The following is a 24,627-nucleotide window of genomic DNA, read 5'->3' on the forward strand; positions in this document are numbered from 1 at the left end:
TCATTAAGGTCATGATCCTATGGGAGGATGTGTAGGAGCGGGTAGAGATCCCATTAAGACTCAGAGAGGTCCTCTTTCTGGATCTTATTACTGGATCAGGGCTTAAAGTTGCTATGTAGATTAACAAAAGCCAGGAAAATGTAGGCACTAAGCATTCATGGCCAAAATTTGTTCTCAGTTATACCAGTGTAAATCTGGAGGGACTCCACGGATTTAAATGAAGTTTTTAGTCCATTGAACTCAATGGAGTTACTCCCAGTTTATTTTGAGTGATGTAACTGAAAAAAATAATGTAGCCCTTCATCCTTAGCATCTTATGCCATTGAGACTTCTATTACTGTTATTTAAGTATCTTTGTTCAGTTTATTTTTTGCAAAGAGTTATGAATGCAAGTGATCATTATTTTGCAAACTCATGCAAAATGCAATTTCATTTGCCTGATTTTATTTTCCAACAATCTTTCTCATTCAGTGGTAAGAGAGCGCAGTCTAAAAACATAATCCATTCTTCAAGTGCAGTTCTTCCCGAATTTGCAGAAGTGGGAAAGGATAAAAAAAGCACAACAACAGAAAATGTTACTTGAAGCTGGAGGCAGAGCCTCACCATAGACAAAGGTCCACCTGCAATCGAATTTTTATTGGTCATGTGTGGATTTCTAATTCCAATAAACAGGCAACAGGAGAAAGTAAAGCTTACAAACTATAAATCAAAACCACACAGACCCTTAGAAAATGCTAAAGTTATACATGGCCTTAGGCCTCTTCTGGATTTTACAGTATTCCATTCCCAAGTATAAAGTGTTGTATTGTGTCCTTGTCTGTAGCCAGAAATTACTGCACAGGAACAAACAGGCTGGTGCCGCTGAGTATTTGGCAGTAAAATTAACAGTCTGAAAGAAAAAAAAAGAACCTCAGGAGAATTGCTGGTCCAGATGTTAACTGGATATTTCTTTCCATGTGGATATTGTTAAATGAAATACCAGATTCTAAAGATTCCTTCCTCATTCATAGTACAGAAAATTGGGAACGGGGAGGGGGAGGTGACAGCACTGGATCCAGAAAGAGCATGAAACCTATTGTGAGCTCTTTCTAGTCTAAAATTCACAGCCACAAAACTGAATCCTCTTCTGAGAACCAGGGCCTGCATCCAAGCTCCCAGAATTCACATGCCTCTGTTTTTCTTCACTACAGAGCCATAGTGTACAAACACTCCATAAAACACAAAGAGCCAGACTTTCAGCACAGGTCTTTTTGACTTCAATAGAATCATTCCAGTATCTGATCCATAGAGTTTGTAACTTAGTGACACTAGCAGTGCCCAGGTGAATGCAACAATGGCAATTCTGCTTGACCCCTGTGGAGGGGTCTGGAGTGAGCGCCTTGCTCCCTTCCCCCCACTCCTCCAGTACACATGAAAGGACAAGGCACAGTCTAGTCCTGTATGAACTGCCTAAAGATGTCACCCAGTTGGGCCAAACTGATGACAGATGAAACAGGGAAAAACAAACTTTCTGCTTCTTCTTAAGTGTCTTATCCACACTTAAAGTGGAATGGGGAAACTTCTCCCCTCAGTCTAACTCTAAACCTGAGGCAGTTTCCTGAAATGCCATTCTCAGATAACAGAAAACAGTTACAGTGCAGACAGAGCAGCTATCAGTGGAAATAAGGTTTAAATTCTTCAACTACAGGACCCCAAGACCTGTTGCTAATCTGTTAGCACCTTGCAGCAGCAGTGGTGTGATAATAACTAGCTCCCAGTCTCCCCTGGAGGGAAGTGTCCTAATATGTGCTACATGTTATGCTTTGGGATGCAGGGAAAGGGCACAGACATTGTCGTATTTGCTCAGGCTTTGGCACACTTAAGCCATTGAATTCCTTATGCCATTGTGGGTGCTGAGACCAGTGGTAACGTCCATCTGATATCACAAGGCAGCAGCATACAGCAGGTACACTTAAGTAGCTCATTCCAGTGTTTACAAATACAATAGGTTCTGGCAATATTCCCTACATCTGAAATGGTGAAAGCTACAAGAAACGCAATATCTCCCAAACCGGAAGGAACTTTTCAAGGGACTGACCCAAAGCCCACTGCAGCCAATGGGAGTCTTTCCATTGACATGAGTGGGCTATGGATCAGGACTTAAGTGCTGCCATTCAGAAAGGGTTTAAAATAGCAGCAGCAGAAGAATTGACCCACACATGGCTATCGTAAACAACATTTTCTTTTATTAATTGGAGAACATTTGAAAAAGTCCATCAGGAACAGGAGAGGATGAAGAGAGGGATGATCCAAGTTTAGCTCTCCAGGGACCTGACCCAACTCCCATTAAAGTCAATGGGAGTTGTTAGACAAAGGGGCTGATGAAACAGGTTTAAACAGCCTGTAATCACAGGTCACTCTGTCACAAATTCAGGCCTACTCAAAATTTGTGAAGGGCCATTCCTGTCCAAAGCATTCAGGGCTTTAACAGAAGCAGATCTGGTATTGTTCCACTGCTCAGAGAGGGAGGCTATCCAGTAGTTTCTCACACTGTGACAGAATGTACCCCTGTGTTCATACCGTACACACTATGGGAATAATAATTTTTGTACATGGCATATCTTCTAAGGTATCATTTGAAAACTCATAATTTGCTGGCCATTTTTGTCCTGGTAAAATGTGTGTGGCAACATTGTACGTGAAGTAATAAGATTCCCCTGTGTGGTGTTAACACATGTTCCAAACCCCACAGTCCTGTCCAGGCAGAAGGTGGCAAACAGGACTGTCCTAAACAAAGGAATTTTCATTTAAGCAGTAAACAGAGTCATCAAGCAGGAAGAGAAGACAAAGGATGTTCAAACAGGTGAAAAAAACAGAAGGGACTATCCTTCCACATAGACACTTTATCTCCAGGATCTCAGCTGGAAAAGTCTTTCAAGAAGGGGACTGACACTATAAAAAGGAGGGACAAACACCCCAAGGGACCCCTTTCTCTCTCCCTGCCTATCACATTAATTTTACCTGGAGAGACAGAGGAAGCAGGCATTGGACTCTGGGAGATGGGTCTTGACCTGGAAGATCGGGCAATAATCTGCTGGAGCATGAGATGAGAAACTTTGCTTGAATCTAATATAGTCTGTTAAGTTAGGCATTAGTAAACATATCTTTATTTTTTTTGTACCATTTCTGACTTTCATGCCTCATTACTTGTACTCATTTAAACTCCACCTCTTTGTAGTTAATAAACTTGTTTTATTGTTTTATCTAATCTGGGTGTTCGAGTTGAAGTGTCTGAGTAATTCCATTTGGGGTAACAAATTGGTGCATAATATTCCCTTAAAGGAATAACGGACTCAGTATATTTGCACTGTCCAGCAGAGAGCTGGGCAGTAGATGACATATATTTATGGGGAGGAAATCTGAGACTAGGAGTGTGATGGGGTCACCCTGTGGTAAACTTTAAGGCTGGTATGAGCCAAGGTACAGCTGGCTGGCTGTAATGCACACATAGATATAACTGGGAGTGACTTACATGCTGGAGGCTGTTTGTGAGCAGCAAGACATTGTAAAGGGCACCCCAAGTTACAGGCAGGGGTGACACAACCACTTATTAGACTGGATTGTACCGTGGTATGTCACTCACTCCCTCTGTGTCATGGAGCTGTACCCTGTAGCAATTCTCTCTTTGATATCGTGCGGGGTAGGGGAAGGGTGTGTGACAGCAGGCCACAAGAGTGATATCGTGTGGACAGATGAGGAAGCCAAATTAATGAGACCACCAATCTCAAACCCATCATTACAAACTCTGCCTAGGGCTGGTTTCTTTGGTTACTACTACAACCCAGCAGATAACCCAAGTACTTTTAATTCTGACTTCAGGCTGGAGGGAAAGATTCCATTATCCCCAACCTTACGTATGTCTACTATATAAAACCCTTTCCTCAGTGTAGCATGGTGACATCTGCAAACATAAAGGTAAAATAGACAGAAAAGAGCCCAGGTAACTCCAGGGTGAGCAATCATATGAACTCAGAATAACCCAGACTTTCCTGCCCCCACTGCCCTTCAAGGTGGTGAAGTGACTTCCATCCCTTTGATTTGTACCTCAAGTCCATTCACCAGTTCTGTTCATTTTGGATGAGCACTCAAAAGCGTGGCTTATATGCAGCTGAACATATTCAAGCCTCTTTGGTTTAGACGCAGAGTGGGAAATCCTGAAAGATCAGATTTGCTCTTGAGGCTTGTGGTGCTTCTTACTTCCAGCTTCAGTAGATCGGAAATACTGCAAAATATACTCATGTCAGTTTGTTCATTCCTCATGGTGACAGCTGAAATGGTAGAACATGTGATAATGTGAAGTCACCCAAAAAGTCAAAATTCTAAAAAATGAAGTACTTTGTCAACTTAAGTTTCAAGAGTCTGACTTCGAGGAATGGATTGATCTATCATAATCGCAAATATTCTTGGTTTGACCTTCTGTTTATGCTATCAACCATGACTTCCAGCCTTCTTAAAGCAATCTAGAAATGAATATTCCCAGCCTGTATTCTGGTGTTTTTCTTCTCCCATTCAAATGAGCTGGTTGTGCCAAGTACAGTACAGTGCACGGGGACATCATTTATGATCAGCCACATGAAGTTGCGGACTCAGCATCAGATTGGAAGACAAGAGCTCCTTACTCCTAAACTTGGCTTGGAGACTAACTTCTTGTGTGATTTTGTGCAAGTCTCTTAATTTCACTATGCCTTATATTCCTGAAAATGATATGTTCCTTATAAAAAGATAGCTGGCAGTTATACAGTACTTCAAAGATGTTATTTGCTAAGGATTTATTATTTATTACTGCATGTGCTTACCACATAGGGAATAAATGGATATATTACTAAAGTACTTTATTTTTACGGTTATGTCAGAACAACAGCCATGAGAATAATTAGATTCTTTGGTCTCTGAAGGAGCTCACAGTTATCCATGTCCCTATTTCCTGCCCTGTGGTGAAGATGGGATGCTGTCTTTAAAACTTTTATGGCTAACAAGATGACTGCCAAGACAAATAGTCTCTTTCTCAGTCCAGAATCAAAACCCTTAGCACCAAATTAAACTTGCTGTTGTCATGGCAGCTGCTTGCTTTGCTCACACTTGGTTGTGCACCCTGAATGGCATGTGCAATAAAAAATGGGACTTTACATTTTAGCCAGCTCCAAATGTACATCTGGACTCAATCCCAGACTCGAGTTGTACCTTCAAGCTTCCTTTAGCAAATATTCAAACTCCTAGAAAAAGGATACCGTTTATAATCACTTGAAGGTGGCAAAGCATTATCTCCCAGTGGGACTGGGCTTTAATAGAAAGCAGTTTGATATGAAATAGCTGTTTGGAATTCTTAATAATACTGGGAATTTACAGATCAACTGACACAAAGAGCGGAGTAATCCCCCCCTGACTCAAGAGAGTCTTTAGAAATAAAGAGAGTGAAAAGCTATTTTGTGTAATTTCAGCACAATACTCTGTGTGTGTGTGTATATATAAATAAATATATATAAGGTAAAATTCATCAGAGATCCTGCAGACTTCACATATTTGGGGGACACCCTGTTTTGAATTGTTACAGGTATTTGAAATATGGTTATTTAAAAGCTGTGTTGCTGGCCTGTGGCATGCTGGCAAGATAGCCTACAACCATGCTCTTACTTTGGGAACAACCATAGGTCTCCTGCTCCCTAGCTCACTGTAGACCAGGTGCCTTATGAATTTGTTCAGCTTGATCTCTGGGTTAGGGCTCAGTCCTGCAAGGTGCTGAATGAACGCTTGCCATGCACTGCTGAGAGCTCCAGCTGCTCGTTGGAGACACGTGGCACCTCAGAGTTTCAACCCTACCAGAGCAAATTAACAGCAGGTTTAGAAAAGATTGTAAATTCTGCCCTCCCAGCTGTAAGGAGAGTGATGCAATGGCAGAGGGAAGTAGGGGAGGGGTTAGGGGAAAAAAACACACATTGGGGACAGACAGCCATGGAATGAAGAGCTATGTTCTCTGATTATATTAGAAGCCTGAGGGTCCCCTGCTGGGGAAAAGAAACAATTAACATTTTCATTTTAAACAATCAACTCAGGTATTTATGATTTATTCAAAATATATGTAGGCGCTTACTTTTTAGATGTAGTATAATAAAGCCATCACTTACTGACTATTCCACTACTGTGTTAGGCTGTTAGTAAACAAAACAGCACTAGTTAGTCATTGATATCACTGTATTATTGCTCTACAGCATTTGAAAGTTCGGCTTCAAATTAGATTTCTTTTAAGTACACAATTGGGGTTAACTTATGATTTGAGGTTTGTACCTGAATCAGTGGAAGGTTAAATTTAGATTACCCCAGAAAATAAAAATTATAATAATCAACCGGGGGCCACATTGTCTTCAATGGGCCCAGGCTGATTTACACTAATCAGTCTCATGGCCTCAATATTTACAAGGGAATATTTACAAAGATGAATTACACTGGAAACAGCTGTCATTTGCAAAAATAACACAAAGGTATGGGGTCCATAGAACAATGCCTTTCTTTTCTTAACACTATAAAGTTAGACTTTTCATCTCTTTTCCTCATACTCTCTATTTTCCAATTTGTGGATCTTCTGCTGAATGATCTAATAATGACTTATCTTTATACAACAGCTCACTCACTTCTTGAAATGCAGAGTTAGATTAAAACTATACAGGGTCTGGCTCCACCAAAAGTTTAGGCCTTCACAAAAATTCCCACACACACAGCATAAACAGCCATACAGTGCACCTTGTACACCATTTGAGTCACTAACACAACTCACAGGTACTGTCTCCCTGTTCTCGTTCCCAAAAGTCACATCGTGGTGTGACCAAGAGGTTGAGAGGACACTGTGTGCATTGGTGTATCTTCTCTTCCCTCAGCTCTGTACTGGCAACAGGTGGTTAAGCCAGCAACAATCATCTATGTACCATGCCATCTAATGCTCACTAGTTTATAGTTATGTGAGTAAGTATCCTAACTGGGTGAACTATATTCCTATCTGCCATCTACAAGACCTGTAGTGGGCTGGCACTGGCCTCTTTCAAAAGACCACCCACCCAGCCACAACCCACTAAGTCAGCTATTGAACTTGACCATGCACATCATCACAAGCACCCTGTATTCCACTCCCCATTGCTACCCCATGGCTACCAGTTCTGAGCTACATAGTCCCTCCACACAGTCATCATAGAGAGTCTATAGCCAGACTGGTGGGTGGATGGATGGAAGAAAGAAAGAAAGAATCTTATGATAAACACATCTGGTTTATATAAACAAGCTCTGCAACCAGTCAATATTTGGTAGGAGAATACAACATGGTGTCAGGAGTAACCTAAGAACAGAGACAGACAGAACAAAGCAACAACGGTTGCATAAAAAAGGAACACAGCAACAAAGGTTGCAAGATCTCATCAACAATGTACCACAATACACCACAGAACTTCAGTTTTGACAGAACTTCAGAACAGACAGACTAGAAACAAGATTTCTCATTGCTACCAAGCTCCACAAAGTAACTAGAGATATATGGGTATCTTATTTAAATTATGCTATGAGGAAGTAGGCAGAGCATATCTTTAAATTCTTTGACTTTACTGAAGACAATCACAAAGATGACTAAGATAGGGTTCTGGCTATGAATACATACTGAAAGAGAATGTATTCACCAAAGAATTCATGAACTGGGGGAAACATTGAATGTTTTACAAGGGTTCTGGACACAGTGGCTGAAAACTGAGATTTTGGAAATGCAAAACATGAAAATATCAGTAACAGGCTGGTTATTGGGTTAACAGATAAAAATCTTTCACAGCAGCTACAACTGATGAGAGATTTAACCCTAGCCACAGCTATTCAAATAGCAAAGGAGACTGAGCTGGTGAGACAGCAAAACCAAGAGCAACTTGCCAAACTTGAAAAACAAGAAACTAGCTTAGAAGCAGATGCAGCATGAGTGCTAAAAGTCATTATCATAAGATCTCTGAGGCAAGGAGAGAGAACTCCTCAGGTAAAAGGGACAAATTCCAGCCTACATGCACAAGGTAAAGAAAAAGTCATATCCCAAGAGATGATGCACTTCCAGAGAGAGGTGCATGGTGTAATACAGGCATGAAATATGGATATTTTACAGCTGTTTGCTGCACCAAAGCTGTCAGGGAGGTGACTCATATCAAGAGCCATTGTTTTTGGGAACTGTCACTTGGAATGATGTAGAACCTGCCTGGAGAGTGAAATTGAATATTTCTGCCAAGATTATTGACTTTAAAATTGACTCAGGAGTTGACATCACTGTAAATCCCTTCTGAGATGACTATCACCTTCAACCCCTCCCAGAAAGGAAGTCACCTGACATAGCTCTGACTATCCCTGGAGATATTCTGAACTGCATGGGGCAGTTCATCACAGAAACAACATCCAAAGACCAACAACCTTCTCTGCTGCAGCATGGCAACCATGATGGGCCTAGTGAAAAAAGTGGAAAAACTCAACAGAGGATTTGACAATACTGGACTTTTGAAAGGAGACCAGTACAGATTAATCTGAGAGATAATGTTGAACCATACAGTGTACAAACATCTCCACCAGAGAGATCTTGGAAGAGACTTGCTGCAGATTAATGCAAATTCCCAGGATTTCATTACCTGGTCGCTGTGGACTATTTTCCAGGTATTCAGAAATAATGTATTTGAGAGACATAATATGACAGTGTTATCGAGAAACTGAAGTGTACTTTTTCACTTTGGTATTCCACAATAACTAGTGACGGACAATGGACCACAACACACTGCAGCAGAATTTAAGTCATTCTGATTTTGATCACATTACTAGTACATTACCCACAAATTAATGGAGAGACTGAAAAAGCTGTACAGACAGCCAAAAAAATCCTGCAGGAGGAAGACTCATTCCTTGGTCTTCTGCGTTACAGATTAACACCAGCAGTGGCTACTGAATATAGTCCAGCACAACTCCTGATGTGAACACAACTCAGAATTACTGTTCAAACTTTGGAAAAGTACATGCCTCCAAAGTGTCTAGACATGAAGAAAATATAAATCTGATAGAAAGGCAAAAAAAAAACTTATGAACTCTTTTACAACAGATGACAGATGACATTCAATTAGAGAACTGCAGCTAGAACTTGGTGACTGTGCTTATGTCAAATTGGATGGAGAAAAAGAATGGCCAATTCAGCTGTCAAGGTATAAGAGTTCAGCGCCTAGATCATTTGTGATCCAGACTGACAGTGGAGAGTTCAGCAGAAACCATTGACATTTGCAGTTTGGTCCTCAGAAAGAACAATCAAAGATAGCAAATTCTACAGATGGCAGATGCAAAACAAGAAGAACATGACTCGATGATTCCAAACTAACCAGAGCCAGTCATTGCAACTAATGAACAGCCAGATGACCAAGTTGTTACATGTTTGGATCTCGTAATTAGAAAACCAGTATGATTCAGAGACACTTTACAGACTGATACTGTCTTTGAAGTTCAGTATGTGTGACAGTGTAAATATTGTAAAAGGTAGCAAAGTAAAATTTAAAGGGGGAGATGTAATGGAATGTTAAATTATCATACTGTTCAGCCACTAGGTGGCATTGTGTGTAAAATACCTCCTTTAAACTAAACTCAGCCATACCAGGAAGAGCATTAAAGGATCTTATGATGAACACATCTGGTGTGTATAAGCAAGCTCTGTAACCAGTCTATATCTTGTCCAGAAGTACATGATGCTAATCCTCCCCCATATGAACTCAGCCACATGATATTTATCTCTGGGGCACCCACTGCCCCTTTTGGGAAGCAATATTGAAAAAGTTATTGACCAAGTTTGGCTCTTAAAAATGGTACTTGCTAAAACTCACAAGCCAAAGAGATTGAAATGCACTTGTGCAGCAACACTAGGGCAAGAGAGTTTCTGGACAACTTACTGTCATGGTAGCAGGTAGATCAAGGAGACTGAGCAATAGCCATGCACTATGATTTTGAGCCGCACACTTGGCAAACATCTGAAAAGGAGCTGCAGGTATGTTGCAATTATCCACTTCTGTTAAGGGAGTTTTATACATTTATTAAATGTGCCCTGCTGATTTGTACATCTGATTTAGTGTTGACTTTAACTCTTTTCTGAAAGATAATAAATTACATGTCCTCTGCTCAGATGTGAGAATGACTCCTGGGCCTGTTGCTACTTTTCTATTTGGGAATTACCATAGCAGAGGGCCAGCATTGATTAAGCAGTTAGCACTGATTAACTACAAAGAAGGTGAAAGACAGGGTAATGTAATCATGTTTCCTGAACAATGGGTCGGAGTGTGCTTACAGGTTCCTGAGACAGGAGCACCTCATATGAGGAAGCTGTAACAAAACTGTTAGATTCTTACAACATTTTTGATGGGTGAGGGACATGGGGGTGAGTGGCAGAGGTAGTGGGGGGAAGGGATTACAGGCAAGAGGAACTGTCAGCCCCATATTCTTCCTGACCTCTGAGGGGACTTGAGCCCTTCTCCCTGCCCCACCTCTATGTGAGCTGGCATCTGGAAAAGACCCTGTCCCTTTGAGTGGGGAGCTAAGAACAGACATGCTCAGAGTATGAACCAACCACTGGCTCGCAAGCACTGGCACTGGGAAGGGGAAAGGAAAACACAGACTGAAATGAATGGAGCAGTTCACACATCTCAGAGCTTTTTCAGGCTTTATTCATCTCTATGAGGACTATCATACTGAGATCAATGAGCACTCTGCACCTCTGTGAGCATCCTATACCACAGGTGGATGTAAAAAGCCCCTTCCCAAATGCCACGCCCCGATCAGGGGAAGGAACTTTGCATCTTCACTCTGCTGCCCCTTCCTGCCTCCAGTTGGTAAAAACATTTCTCATAGCCCCACTACCTTTCCACTTCCCCATAACTCTTCCCAACTTACCTGGCAAAGAGGAGGATAGAGGACACAATGTGAAAGGGAACAGTGTGAATTTTCACTGCACTGAATCCACAGTTCTGTAGTTTAGAAATGTGCTAAATTAAATTAACAAAATTATATCAAAAGTGTAACCCCATGAGTTACTATTTCTGGCTTGTCCACTGTCACAATTTGACTTTCCAGATCCCCCTCTGTAATTTTGTATAAAGGATTGAGATCTGTCTCCTGCTATAGCACAGAGAAGAACTAAAGAGACACACAATGAACTAGGTTCATCAATAAAAGCAGAAGTTTCCGCAAACATTACTGCACATTGCTACAAATTTCCACCAAAATTTCCACTTCTCTGCAAAACCCAGAAAATGACCCTGATTTTGTGTGAAAGAAAATCCTACAAAATGTTGCCCTATATAGGGATGTAATTTCCACTTTTTCTAGATCCATCAGAGACCAGGTTATCTTCCCGCTGTGTCAGATACAACATAGGTCTGGATACTGCAGAAGATAGTGCGTATGCAAAGGGCAGCAGGAGGCACCCTGCTGGAGACAGAAGCAGATCTCTGAAGGCAGGTAAGCCATATTTAATTTTTTTACCCCTCCCCCCTGGAAAAGGTGAAAAACATTTAAAATATCAAGCACTAGTTTAAAGTTTAATTTCCTGTTTATATGAAGATGAACCTAGCACAACTGATATATTTCTCTTTGAATCTATTACATTTTAGGGATTCATGCCTCTGTTATACTAGTAATACAAAAAATATAAATGCACAGCAATAATAATCCTACAATATGCAATGAAGCATAAACATTTATCAACTACCAATAGCACAGAAGAAAGCTTGCACTGTACTTCCTCTTTGTCACAAAGGTTTTTGGTGCAATAGGTGTCTTCTCAGTGTTTTTTCTCTATTAAGTCTTCTTAAGTTATATGGGATAATTTAATATTTTCAGCCTTCCTTCTAGATGAATCTTGCTTGTTTTTCCTCCAAGCATTTATTTTCTACTTCTGTATTATGTTTAGATTGAGGTCAGTGATTATGGGCCGTTTCCTCCCTAACTCAGTTAACTGTCTCTGTTCTAGTCAGGGAAATCAGTGTGACAGTACAACACAAAAGTGACGGTCATAGATTTCCTTGGCTGGCCTTTCACTCCTTTCCTCTCCAACATGAGTCGGCAGGATTCCTCACAAATCAGTTTGATCTGATCCCAAATGACACCAGAAGGAATAAAACTTCTGTTTGTGACACTACCTTGTTGAGAAATAATTTCTAATCAAATCTTTACCTTAATGCAACTATGTGACAATTTGGGGAATCTGTCTATATAATTTATGAATTGTGTATATGATTCTGAACTCTCTGCATCTTTATCAAGCAGCAATTTCTATTTTGAGTGTCAGGGCTAGTTACCTTCTCTGTAGCCCCTTTACTCCACATTGGACTGAAATTCCAGTGGATGGTGATAAAAGGCTGACCGTAAACAGTCAGCAACCTTAACAGTGGTACTCTGATCACACAATTGTTATGTAGGGGAGGGTGCCGGAGTGGGGAAACCAATGTGACCAAGCTGGTCTGTAGGGCTGGTGTTTGGAGCAGTGGAAAGCAGCAAAGCATGACAAAGAGATAAGGAGACTAAGCAGAAGGTTATAAAAGTAGTCATGGGGGGAAGGCAAGGAGGGTGGGGGGGGGGGGGGGGAAGACAGACTAGCCAAAGTCAGAGCAGCCGAACTGGGGTGGGGAAAAGTCTTCATGTTTCAGAACACAAACCATCCACTCCAACAAAGGGATGCTGGACAGCCCAAGGGATCCCCAAAATGCTCCAAAGTGGTGAGAAGACTGAGGCAGGGAAATATGCATAGGCTTTAGTCTTATATAGATCTGTGTATTTCTCATGCTATTAAAGAAAAAGCAACAGGATTGTAGAACCATGCGCAGAGTGTATGTGCTCTGTGTTATACCTTAGCATGCACCCCTTGAAGAGGTAAACCAAAAGGTTCAACCTTTGAATGGAGTTCCGACAGAGCGTGTATTTAAGCTAAAGGGGACATCTGGGGAGTAAGTACATCCCAGGGGCCAGGCAGTTGGGCTGCAGGGTCTAAGCTATATTGTTGCCACATATGAGAGTGTGTTTAGGGACCCCAAATGCAGGGAGAGTGCCTGGGCGCTCTTCAGACTCTGGAGGCTTAAAACATACAGGCGCTAGTGGCTGGCTCTCCTCCCATCAGTCTGATGATTGATCAAGAAGGGGCACTTGACAAGAACTATAACAAGCTGACAAGGGGCCTATCTTGCAAGATGTTAAGCACCCTCAGTTCTCACTGAAATTAGGCTCAGACCCTAAATCTGTGAGTTTGTCAAATTATTGATTTTGCTTTAAATCCTGATTTCATTTAAATTAATAGCAAATGTCCAGTTGGGTTAACAACAAGCAGGATTTGATGTTTCAAATAACATTTTTCTTTCAAGTATTAGGCGGATGCTGAATAGCTTTGGCTGACGCACTTTAGACAATAGATGTCTCTTATAAAATATGTCATTCTTATGCAGGTTTTTCATTATCAGGTCCCTCCCACCATGAGCTTAAATGAACTACCATTGGAACTGTGTAGTTTTATTCTATGTATTAGGGCTTACACTTTCAAAAGTGACCAGTGATTCTGGCCTCAATTTTAGGTTGCCTACCTTGAGACACTTTAAAGGGCCCTAATTTTCAGAGAGTTGATGCTCACTACTCTTTGTAAATTAGACTTTTAAGGAATCCTAAATTGGGCACTAAAAAATTGAGGTACCCCAACTCACAAACCCTTTTTCAAAAATTGGGCCTAAAAGCAAATACAGTACTCCTCGTCAGAGTAGAGTATTGATGAACTCAGGCACAATGCTTCAATAATGCCACACCTAGCGCTGCAAGGACAGCCCTGGATTGTGGAACCCACCGCACTAAGAACAGATAAAAAGTCTAGTGTGATATTTATTTTTTATGCTCTATATCATGTGACATGAAGCCCAAGCTACTTCATGCTGGTTGACAGCTTTGTGGTAATAGTAACATAAGCCCACCAGAGAATTAAAGCCTCCCCCTACTTATCACATTCATGGCTGGTCTCCCCACCCTTCCCCAATGGTCTGAAAACCCCAACTGACATGACAGACTGGTGAAGGGACAAAGATGGTACATTGAATTTTGGGTCTTGTAACCAAGGGGGCCCAAAAGGAATGGCTTTTCAGAGGTGTCCTGGTTTGCTAGAACAAGCTCTATTGAGATTAATACTGACAGTCTACTTTCAAAGGGCAAATCAACCCTACTGCAGTTACAGTGGTTGCCCTGGAAAGGGAAGACTGTTCAGTTGTTAGGTTAGTCTACGACTTGGGACACCTGAGTTCAAGTCCCTGCTCTGTCTGTCCTATGTGACCTCAGGCAAGTCACTAAGCCTCTGTGTGTCTCAATTCCCACCTGTAAAATGGTACAGATAATAGCACTGGGAATACATTGGCGGTTATGAATTGCTCCCATACTATGGTAAGGGGGCCTGTATAAGTACCATGGATATACAGAAGGGTTTCTCTCTCAGCAATCATCTCTCACTGTCTGGGCCCCCCACATGGGGGGAGGAAGGGTACTCTTTACCGGGGCCCAGAGGCCCTAAGGGGCCCGACCCAGGCTGCAACCCCCATTACCATGAGGAAAAACATTTTCATAGCTTATGAGATTGTATGTATGGGATGAAAGATTATGGGCTGTGTGTGGGAGGGGGCCAGTGTTACAAATTTGTACTGGACCCGTAAAAATTATGCTTGGGCCCTGCTCATTGTTCACCTTACTTTAGACCACAAGGCAAAAAGTGAATGATTAAAAAAAAAATGGAGAGACTTTAGGCAATTAAGGTTTTTTTGCATATTTGGGGAGTTTTGTGTGTTTTTCTTAAACACAGTAATTTTTGTTAATGAACAGAACATACTACACTTCATGCAGTTTCATTTATGATGATGGAAATGCAGCCTAACAGCTGATACATAGCCAGAGAACACAGTCACCACGCTGTATTATAAATGTGTGCTTAGCTAGCTAAGGGACTCTAAGGGTTGAAATCTTGAGATACTGTACATCACAACATTATTTATATATCTTATGGCTCCCACCGGGAATTCAGCAGTTATTCATGGAGAGGAAGCATATTCATTCCTGAGTGCTCCAAACATGAGACAGTTATGAAAAGCCTTCTGCACAAATGAAACCACCATGCTATCCCACTGGGAGATCTAACAACAGCTTCTGTTTCAATCTCAAAACTTACTGTACCTGAATGAGTGGGGGCTGGAAGATAGCTGGGTTACCAGGCAACAATATTTATTAAAAATTAGTCAGAGAGAGTTAGTGGGTATCTTGTGTTGGTTTAAAATTTTGCATCATTACAATACAAACAACAGAGTATGAAAGCAGAGAAATCTATATAACTGTTGAGGTGGTGATTGTGATGATATTAAAATGAACATTCAAGAAAAAGCAGCAATTTCTTCACCCATTTTGGAAAGCCTGTCCTGGGCAGTGTGCTAAGTTGTCATTTTAGTGCCTGTTCTTCCCCATGCTGGTTTCCTTAGATAGGGCTTGTGGATTTGCTTCTTTGTTTATTTCTACCTTCCCCCCACCTGCTTTGGTGTGGTGATGGATGCCCCCAATATTCAAGTATAGGCTTTCTTAGCCGAGTCCGGCCCAGGCTGGAATGTAAAGAAATAGGTTTTCACCTGTATAAGGTTGGTCCAAATGGTGCGCCTGGAACATCACCTATTCTTGTGTTCTGTGATATAACTTCTCCAAAGAGAAAATGCAATGGAATATAATCTTGTTTTGCAGAGGACTTTTCACAGAGCTGGATCCCCTGCTGTCTCAGAGGTGCTAAACTGATCATTCCCCACTGCGTGAAATGAGAATTAAGGCTCAATTCCTATTTCTTTAAATGGGGACGGAGGGCACTCAGAACAACCCAGAAACTTCTCAGCATCCCATCTCAACTAAAGTTCCTACAGAACTAGTCTGAGTGCTCAAAGGAGAAGGAGCTTTCTCTGCAGCCAGACAAACACTGTGGAACAAACTCCCAAGGAACTAAGGACCATCACAAACCGCACTACCTTCCATTCCAAGTCCAAAGGACCTTTCTAAAACACAAAACCTCGTAGTTATGGAGGAGTTTAACTATCCAGACATCTGCTGAAAAAGTAATACTGCAAAACACAGAATTTCCAATACATTCTTGGAATGTATAGGAGATAGCTTATGTTTCAGAATCTGGTCAAAATATCCAGGGGGGCAGCCATTTTAAACTTGATTTCAACCAACATGGAGGAATTGGTTGTGAATCTGAAGGTGGATGGCAGTTTGGGTGAAAGTGATTTTCATGCTAGATTTCATGTTTCTATGGAAAGGAAAGGGTGAGAATAGCAGAATAAGGGCAATGGACTTAAAAAAAATCAGAGTTTAACAAATTCAGATAACTGGTACCTAAGATCCCATGGGAAGAAAATTTGATAGATATAGAAGTTCAGGAGAGCTGGCAGTGTCTCAAGGAGACAATATTAAAGGCACAACTGCAAATGATGTCATTACACAGGAAAGATAGGAAGAATACTAAGAGGCCAGTATAGCTCCATCAGGAGCTCTTTAATGATCTGAAAATCAAAAACAAATCCTACAAGAAGTGGAAAAATGGACAAATCACTAAGGAGGAGTACAAAAGAATAGCAAACACATAGGGACAAAATCAGAAAGGCTAAGGCACAAAATGAATTACACTTAGCAAGGAACATAAAAGGCAGTAAGAAGTGATGCTCTAAATACATTAGAAGCAAGAGAAAGACAAAGGAAAGCATAGGTCCTCTACTTAGCAGGGAAGGGGAGGTAATAACTGATGACATCAAGAACACTGAGGTGCTTAATCGGTGTTCTGCTTCAGTCTTCACTAAAAAGCTTAATGGTGACCAATACCCAACACAATTAATATTAACAACAAGGGAAGGAAGAAATGCAAGCCAAAATAGGGAAAGAACACATTAAAGAATATTTAGATAAGTTAGATATATTCAAGTTGGCAGGGCCTGATGAAGTTCATCTAAAAGTACTTAAGGAACTAGCTGAAGCAATCTCAGAACTGTTAGAAATTTTCTTCAAGAACTCACGGAGGTGCCAGAGGTCTGGAGATGGGCAAACATAGCACTTACCTTTAAAAAGGGGAACAAAGAGAACCCAGAAAATTAGAGACTAATCAGTCTAACTTCAATACCTGGAAAGATACTGGAAAAAATTATTAAATAATCACTTTGTACACTCCTAGAGGATAATAGGATTATAAAGAATAGCCAGCATGGATTTGTCATGAAAAAATCATGCCAAACCAACCTAATTTCCTTCTTTGACATCTAGCGGATGGGGGAAGCAGTAGACATGATATATCTTGATTTTAGTAAGACTTTTGACAATCTCACGTGACAGTCTCATAAGCAAATTAGGGAAATGTGGTCTAGATGAAATTATTATAAGGTGAGTGTACATCTGGTTGAAAGACTGTACTCAATAAGTAATTATCAATGGTTCACTGTCAGACAGGGAAAATGTATCTAATGGGGTTCCACAACAGGTGGTCAGTCCTGGGTCCAGTACTATTCAATAGTTTCATTAATTATTTGGATAATGGAGTGGAGAGTATGTTTATAAAATGTACAGCTGACAGCAAATCGGGAAAGGTTGCAAGCACTTTCTAGAACAGGACTAGAATTCAAAATGACCTTTAAATTTGGAGAATTGGTCTGAAATCAACAAGATGAAGTTCAGCAAAGACAAATGCAAAGTCCTATACTTAGTAAGGAAAAAATCAAACGCACTATTAAAAACAGGGAATGACAGGATAGCTGCTAGTACTGCTGAAGAGGATCTAGGGCTTATAGTGGATCATAAATTGAACATGAGTCAACAATGAGATGCAGTTGCAAAAAAAGCTAATATCATTCTGGGGTGTATTAACAGAATATTGTATGTAAGACACAGAAGGTAACTGTTCCACTCTACACAGTGTCCAATTCTGTGTGCCACATTTTAGGAAAGATGTGGACAAATTGGAGAGAAAGTCCAGAGGACAGCAACAAAAATTATAAAAACCTGACATATGAAGAAAGGTTAAAAAATTGGGCATGTTTTGTCTTGAGAAAAGAAGACTATGGGGGAACCTGGTAATAGCTTTCAAATATGTAAAGGGCTATTATTAAAAAGCATTGAGATCAGTTGTTCTCCATGTCCACTGAAAGTAGGACAAGAAGTAATGGGCTTAATCTGCAGCAAGGGAGATTTGACTTAGATATTAGGAAAAACTTTCTAGCTCTAAGTGTAATTAAACTCTGGACTAGGTTTCCAAGGGAGGTTGTGGAATCCCCATCATTGGAGTTCTTTAAGAATAGGTTGGACAAACATCTATCAGGGATGGTCTAGGTTTACTTGGTCCTGCCTCAGCACAAGTCCTTTGACTGCTCAAGGTCTCTTTCAGCCCTACATTTCTATGATTATTTGACCTTGCCTTCTCTTACAAACCTATATATGATCCATGTTATTCTGACACTGAACCAGTGAGGGTTAAGCAGCTAACAGGCTACATGACCTGAAAACAACACATAAAGACATATTAGAAGAGTATGGAAATGGTAAACAGAGCCATTCCTTGTATATAGTTAGCAAAGCCATGTTATATAGACTAGAGTTCTTGAAATGTAGACTTGTATGGTTAGAGAGTCAGAGGCAGATACTAATTGTATTTGTCTGTGTACCTATATCTTGTTAGAAGTTTAACAATGTGATGTAATTAACTTGTGGATGCTAAACTTCTGTTCCGGTCTATAATATTTCATTACTATAGTCTATTGATTCAGAGATCATAAAGGAATATCAACATTTAGATAGAACTTGCGGTGTAATGATTTCACTGTCTTTATTTCTCTTTGAAATCTGTAGTAAACTGTCTATGCACTGTTTGAATGGTTAATTGCCTTATGCTAATGAATGCAACTAGTTACCAGTGTATGCCTAGGAAATAGAGATTTACTTCAAAGCAACAATGTACATTACCTATTCTTCATCCAAGTAATGTCTGCTCTCATCATTTGATGCCAAGAGGTTTAATAGCTGACTTCAGCTATAAAGGGACTTTAGGGCCTGCTCTTTACTATCTCAGATCTGCTTAAGCTTTGTCAGGGAAAGTCTTAAATTGCAAGACTGAGGTCTCCAGGTCTACTCCGGATTATCCCTGAAAATGCTCATGGAAGAATTTGAACAAACTCTGCACATTGACTGCCTATTGGATTATAACCTCTGGAACTGATTCTAGAAGGACTTTTACAAATCAACAGCCTCACTATCTCTGCTATGAAACTGACCTAAGGACTTTATTCATATCTGTATGTATTATGATCTTTTAACCACAGTAACTTTCTTTCATGTCCTTTTTAAAATAAATCTTAGATAAGTTAATAACAATTGGCTGTAAGCATGTATTTGGGTAAGATCTGAAATATTCATTGACCTGGTGGTTAATGTGTCCGATCTCTTGGTAGAACTTTATATATGGTGAATAATGTTTTAAATAACCCTCACTATATAGACTTGGCTGTCTGAGTGGGAGCCAAAGGCTGGATTGCTTTAAGAGAACTATATTTTGGCTTCTTTGTAATCAGTTAGGTATTATAGAAACTGTTTGGTTACTGACTTGGTGAAATCTGTTCTTGAATAAACCATCAGTTTGGGGGATCATGTGCCCTATTCTTTCCAGTTTGCCCTGATTAAGAATTGTCAGTATAACCCCTCCAGCAACCATGGTCACAGTTATATACTGTTTAAAACATTCCAAAACAAAACACTCCACTACATACACTTCTCCCCAGGGGAGAGGATGAGAGAACAAGTATGTGACATTGTTAATGCACTACTGGAAAAAGCTCAGATAGTACGGTGATGAGTGCGATATAAGTACCTATATAGAATAGATCAGAACAGAATATTGCCTCCCCATCTCCATCACATATCTCTACACGCAGCACTGAACAGATGAGGCTTTGAAGAATGTTACTATAGTTAACAGAAAATAGATCTCAAAGACAGAAGTTACATCCTGGGAAACAGAAAACAATTCAACCCATTGTTTTCAGAATTTGAGACCGCAATTTTGCAGTATTTATCAGCTGCTTCAATAGAAGCGATGGCTCTGTAGGTTGATTGGATTTACATAATGCTGTTACAACATTGCCATTTGAATACCATTGTTCTAATCATCGAAGTGGTAAGCAGTATTGGGGTTCTTCTGGCCCCTTTTCTACTCCTACATAGAATCATAGAGTTGGAAGGGACCTCAGAAGGTCATCTAGTCCAACCCCCTGCTCAAAGCAGGACTAACCTCAGCTAAATAATCCCAGCCAGGGTTTTGTCAAGCCGCAGCTTAAAAACCTCTAAAGATGGAGATTCTACCACCTCTCTAGCTAACCCATTCCAGTACTTCACCACCCTCCTAGTGAAAAACTTTTTCCTAATGTCCAACCTAGATCTCCCCCACTGCAATTTGAGACCGTTGCTCCTTGTTCTGTCATCTGCCACCACTGAGAACAGCCTAGCTCCATCCTCCCTGGAACCCCCTCTCAGGTAGTTAAAGGCTGCTATCAAATCTCCCCTCATTCTTCTCTTCTGCAGACTAAACAAGCCTACTTCCCTCAGCCTCTCCTCATAAGTCTTGTGCTCCAGCCCTCTAATCATTTTTGTTGCCCTCCGCTGGACTCTCTCCAACTTGTCCACATCCTTTTTGTAGTGGGGGGCCCAAAACTGGACACAATACTCCAAATACATACCCCACAGGGCACCAGTGACCAGGAATGCTTTCTACCACCTTCAGCTAGCTAGGAGTCCTTCCCATCAATTGCACGACTAGCCACTATGTGCCTGACTTAACTACTGCAACACAGCGTACAACAGGAGAACAGTGACCATGAAGAAGCTCCACGTGAGCCGACATCTGGTTGCCCCTCTTCTGAGGAAAATAGGTCCACAAGATGACACCAGCCTAATGCTGCTCAGTGTGGTGTACTGGCTTGCTACCTGATATCAGATCCAATTAAAGACCCTGATCCTGTTCTTCAGGGCCCACACTGGATTGGGCCCCATATCTCAGGAACTACCTCACTTGACAGCTTTCCATGATCTAGCCTGACAGCTGTAGTCATCAGTGCTCTTTGCCATGAGTGAGACTCAGGAGAAGATGGAGGGGAAATCAGGCTTTCTTGGCAACTGATCCACAGCTCTGACTCTTCCTTCCTCAAAACACCAGTCTGACAAGAGGTCTCTGTGTGGTTAAAGTGAGAAGTGCATCCCGCCTCTTTTCCAATAGCTTTTTCTCAGCAACTGCATAAGAATAGCCTGGGTTTCCTTCCTTGACGATAGAAGAAGAAAAGAGAAAAAGGAGGTAAAGTGAAAGGACCCACGTACCCTTCTAGCCAAGTAAACCAGAAAGGGACAGAGAATACAATCTCTCAAATCCCTGGTCTGCTAAAGTAACTTTTGTTAGCTCTTAGATACCATGGTGAGGGCAGATTAGACAGACAGGGAACATTGGCACCTGTGAAAAGCAAAACAGAAGTGTTTGCCATGAAAACAAAAAGTTAAAGAATTACAAAATACAGATACGTTTTAGCTTGTTTTCTGTGTCGCACACATACCACCAAGGCAATACTATAATGGCAGAATATTTTAAATATTTGCTTTACTATTGCATTCTCATGGGTCAAATTCTCTTAATTGCGTCCAGAAAGATGCAGTGGGGCTGCATGTTTTTACAATAGATGAGGGCAGTATACGGCCCCTTGTGTTAAAGGCAGTGGGCTAAATTCATCCCTGATGTAATCATGCAGAACACCATCAGAGCTGCCTTCAATGGAAGTTAGCCCCATGAACTCCACTTCCACAAACCTAAAAAGAGTTCTGCCTGTTGAGCTGAGACTGCATCTTTTCGAAGAGCAGTTGGAAGAAAAAAGTCAAAAGAGGAACAAACAAAAGCAGGATTGTGAAATGATACAGGCTGCAAAATCCACTGATTTAAAAATAAATCAAGAGTTAAAAGAATATGTCCACCAGGATAAAACTCCAAAGTTTAGAGAATTTCCCTGGTTGCTTGGACTGCATATGATTTCAAAAAGGCGTTGTGAAATCCTCCAGCTATTCACTCCAGCTGAGCCTGCTTAATTAGAATTCCTAAGCACTTAGGCACATTTCCTTAACAGCTAATGGTACAAATAATCACTTCAGGAGACAGTGAAATATACAACATTGACTTTGTTTCCTTCAGTTTTATAAAAACAGTCATAGCCAAGGCTCCCTGACAGTTTCATGGCTGAATCAAAACCACAGCCTAAAGTTTTAGGAGTTGGACACACTTGCAAAGCCCCTGCTCCCACCCTCCACCCCCAGCACTTCTTCAAGTGAACAGACATCCAAAGACATTTCATGCACCGTGGCAATGTTGAATTGGAGCATCATTAATTCCTTAGCAAAAGGCTGTGGGAAGCATATTAAAATGATGGAGAGCTTCGTTTATTAATCTGTGATGAAAACCAGGCTTCTGTTGGGGGTTGGTGGGGGTTGGGGGAGGGAGAAGATAGGCTTGTCTGTTTAATGCTTGGCTTGGATTTTTTTTTTTTTTTTTAAAAGGGCAGCTGAGTGCAGTGCTTCTGGCTGTGTCTTTCTGTATGTTCCTGGATGCCAGCATTCACAAAGACGGAGTTATGTAATGCTCTCCTATCAGGAATCCGAGTTCAAAAACATTTCATGAAGTCTCATGCTGTTCTTGCCCAAGCAATTGTTTCAGCTAATGAAAAGGCTGTATCAGCGCAATTCAGCTGTCTTAGTCCTCTGCATGCAACAGCAGCACTGTGCACTGTACTCTCTCTCTCTCTATCTCTCTCTCTCACTCACTCATTCTCTCTGTGTGTGCCTTATGACCATTTCTGTTCACTCCCTCGGGGGAAAAAAAGCTCTCTCCCAAACCACTTCATTGGTTCCGTCTGCGGAACAAAAAAAGGACACATCTAGGTGTGTTCTTCTTTTTCTTCTAATGCTCCTTCTGCTCCTTCGAAACAGGTCACTTTTCTTTGCTGGTTGTTTTTCAGGTTCACATTTCTTTGCTGTGTGCCTGAATCTTGATGAACACTGAAAAACCAGCAAAAGAAAAGCTGGGTATAGTGAATAGCACTTTACTTTCACAAAAGCATCAAGAAGACAGAGTTTTCTGATCTAGTTTTCAAATTAAGCTGTTCCCAGAAACATGCTAATTTCCGGTGGAATCATTTGGGGGTACATTTTCAGAAAGATTCACCATTGTTTCATGCACACAAGAAAATGAACCTACTTGTTGAGCATGGAATTTCACTAGCAGGGCACTATGCTACTTTCAAAAGGTGACACTTAAGACAATAAAAATCAATTAAGCAATTAGGCAAGAGTCTAATTTATTATGCAGCTAAATGAAAGTGCAAAAATAAGTGGATGGAATAAAAGCAGGGCCATCTATTTAAACCTGTATTCAATGTATTTATGCACCTAACTGGGCACCCAGTGTTAACCAATATATTTGCACATGCAAATAATTCCAATTTGCCTAAAAGCATTCTAATTGTAAGAGTTTGTTCCCTTTTCTCTACCAATCAAAGTACTGTGAGATTGGTTTGATTCCTAAAGATCTTTTATTGTTGCCTTTAAATTTCTATCTTAACTTTCACAAAGTTAAAGAAATTCAGGTGAAATATAAAATATGACAGTGTGAAACAGTTCAATGGAACATCCCATCAGAAAGTTTGATCAATATCAACTAACTTTAGTAGCTACTATTACAGACAGTAAAGAACAATGCAAATTAGTCTTTAACAATATATGTCTGGTATAACACTTGACTCTTGTCTATCAGCTTTCATTCAAGGATCTCACAGTATTTTTCAAGAACTCATTTGTTAAACCTTGCAAAATTCCTGTGAGGTGGATATTGTATACACACCCATTTTACACATGAGAAACCAAAGCACAAAGAGGTTGAGTGATTTGCACAAGATCAAGCAACAAGTCTGTGGAAGAGCCAAAATTAGCACACAAGAGCCAGGACTCCCAGTCCCATGCTTTAAAGATTATACTCCTTTATTATTTATTTATCTATGTATGAGCCACTGACATACACAGTTAGCTAACAATACCTTATTCTTTAAAAAAAGCAACTCAAATTTAGTTTATATCACTCTGTCCAACTAAATATGAAAATAATGACAAATTATCATTGAGAGACTGAGGGCTTGATCCAAAGCCTTTGGAAGGACTCCCAATAGGCTTTGGATCAGACCTGGAGCAAGAAGATCAATGAAAGATATATTTATTGTTACAGAAATGATTTATGTAATACTTGAATAGCACTGTGATATGATAATTCAAAGTTCAAATGGCTTAACAGATAGAGCACCCTATATAAATCCTAATGGATTTTCATCATGTTTCATCATATGTATTGGAAAAAAATGAAATGAACAGAGAAAAAGTATATGTTACTCTACTAAAATGCCATACAGACATGGAGGTGGGTTTTTTTTTAGTATTCTTTCAAAAGTGATAAATATCTAAGGA

General features: G+C 40.5%; 1 long non-coding RNA gene across 4 annotated transcripts in view; it reads right to left on the reverse strand.

Annotated features, from left to right (window-relative positions):
- Positions 1-362: 362 nt before the first annotated feature.
- LOC137164534 (uncharacterized) overlaps positions 363-24,627 on the reverse strand; it is a 163,331-nt gene continuing 139,066 nt past the window's right edge. For 3 of the 4 annotated variants that reach the window (XR_010923083.1, XR_010923084.1, XR_010923082.1), the window contains exons 3-5: positions 4,084-4,307; positions 3,001-3,070; positions 363-889 (exon numbers count right to left, since the gene is read on the reverse strand). This is a non-coding gene — a long non-coding RNA (uncharacterized lncRNA). The remainder of the gene's footprint in view (positions 890-3,000; positions 3,071-4,083; positions 4,308-24,627) is intronic. The other variant, XR_010923085.1, reaches the window with a different exon arrangement.

Source organism: Emydura macquarii, unplaced genomic scaffold (assembly GCF_026122565.2).
Source record: "Emydura macquarii macquarii isolate MOO-44397 ecotype Brisbane River unplaced genomic scaffold, CSIRO-AGI_Emac_v2 contig_2676, whole genome shotgun sequence".
Taxonomy (NCBI): domain Eukaryota; kingdom Metazoa; phylum Chordata; order Testudines; family Chelidae; genus Emydura; species Emydura macquarii.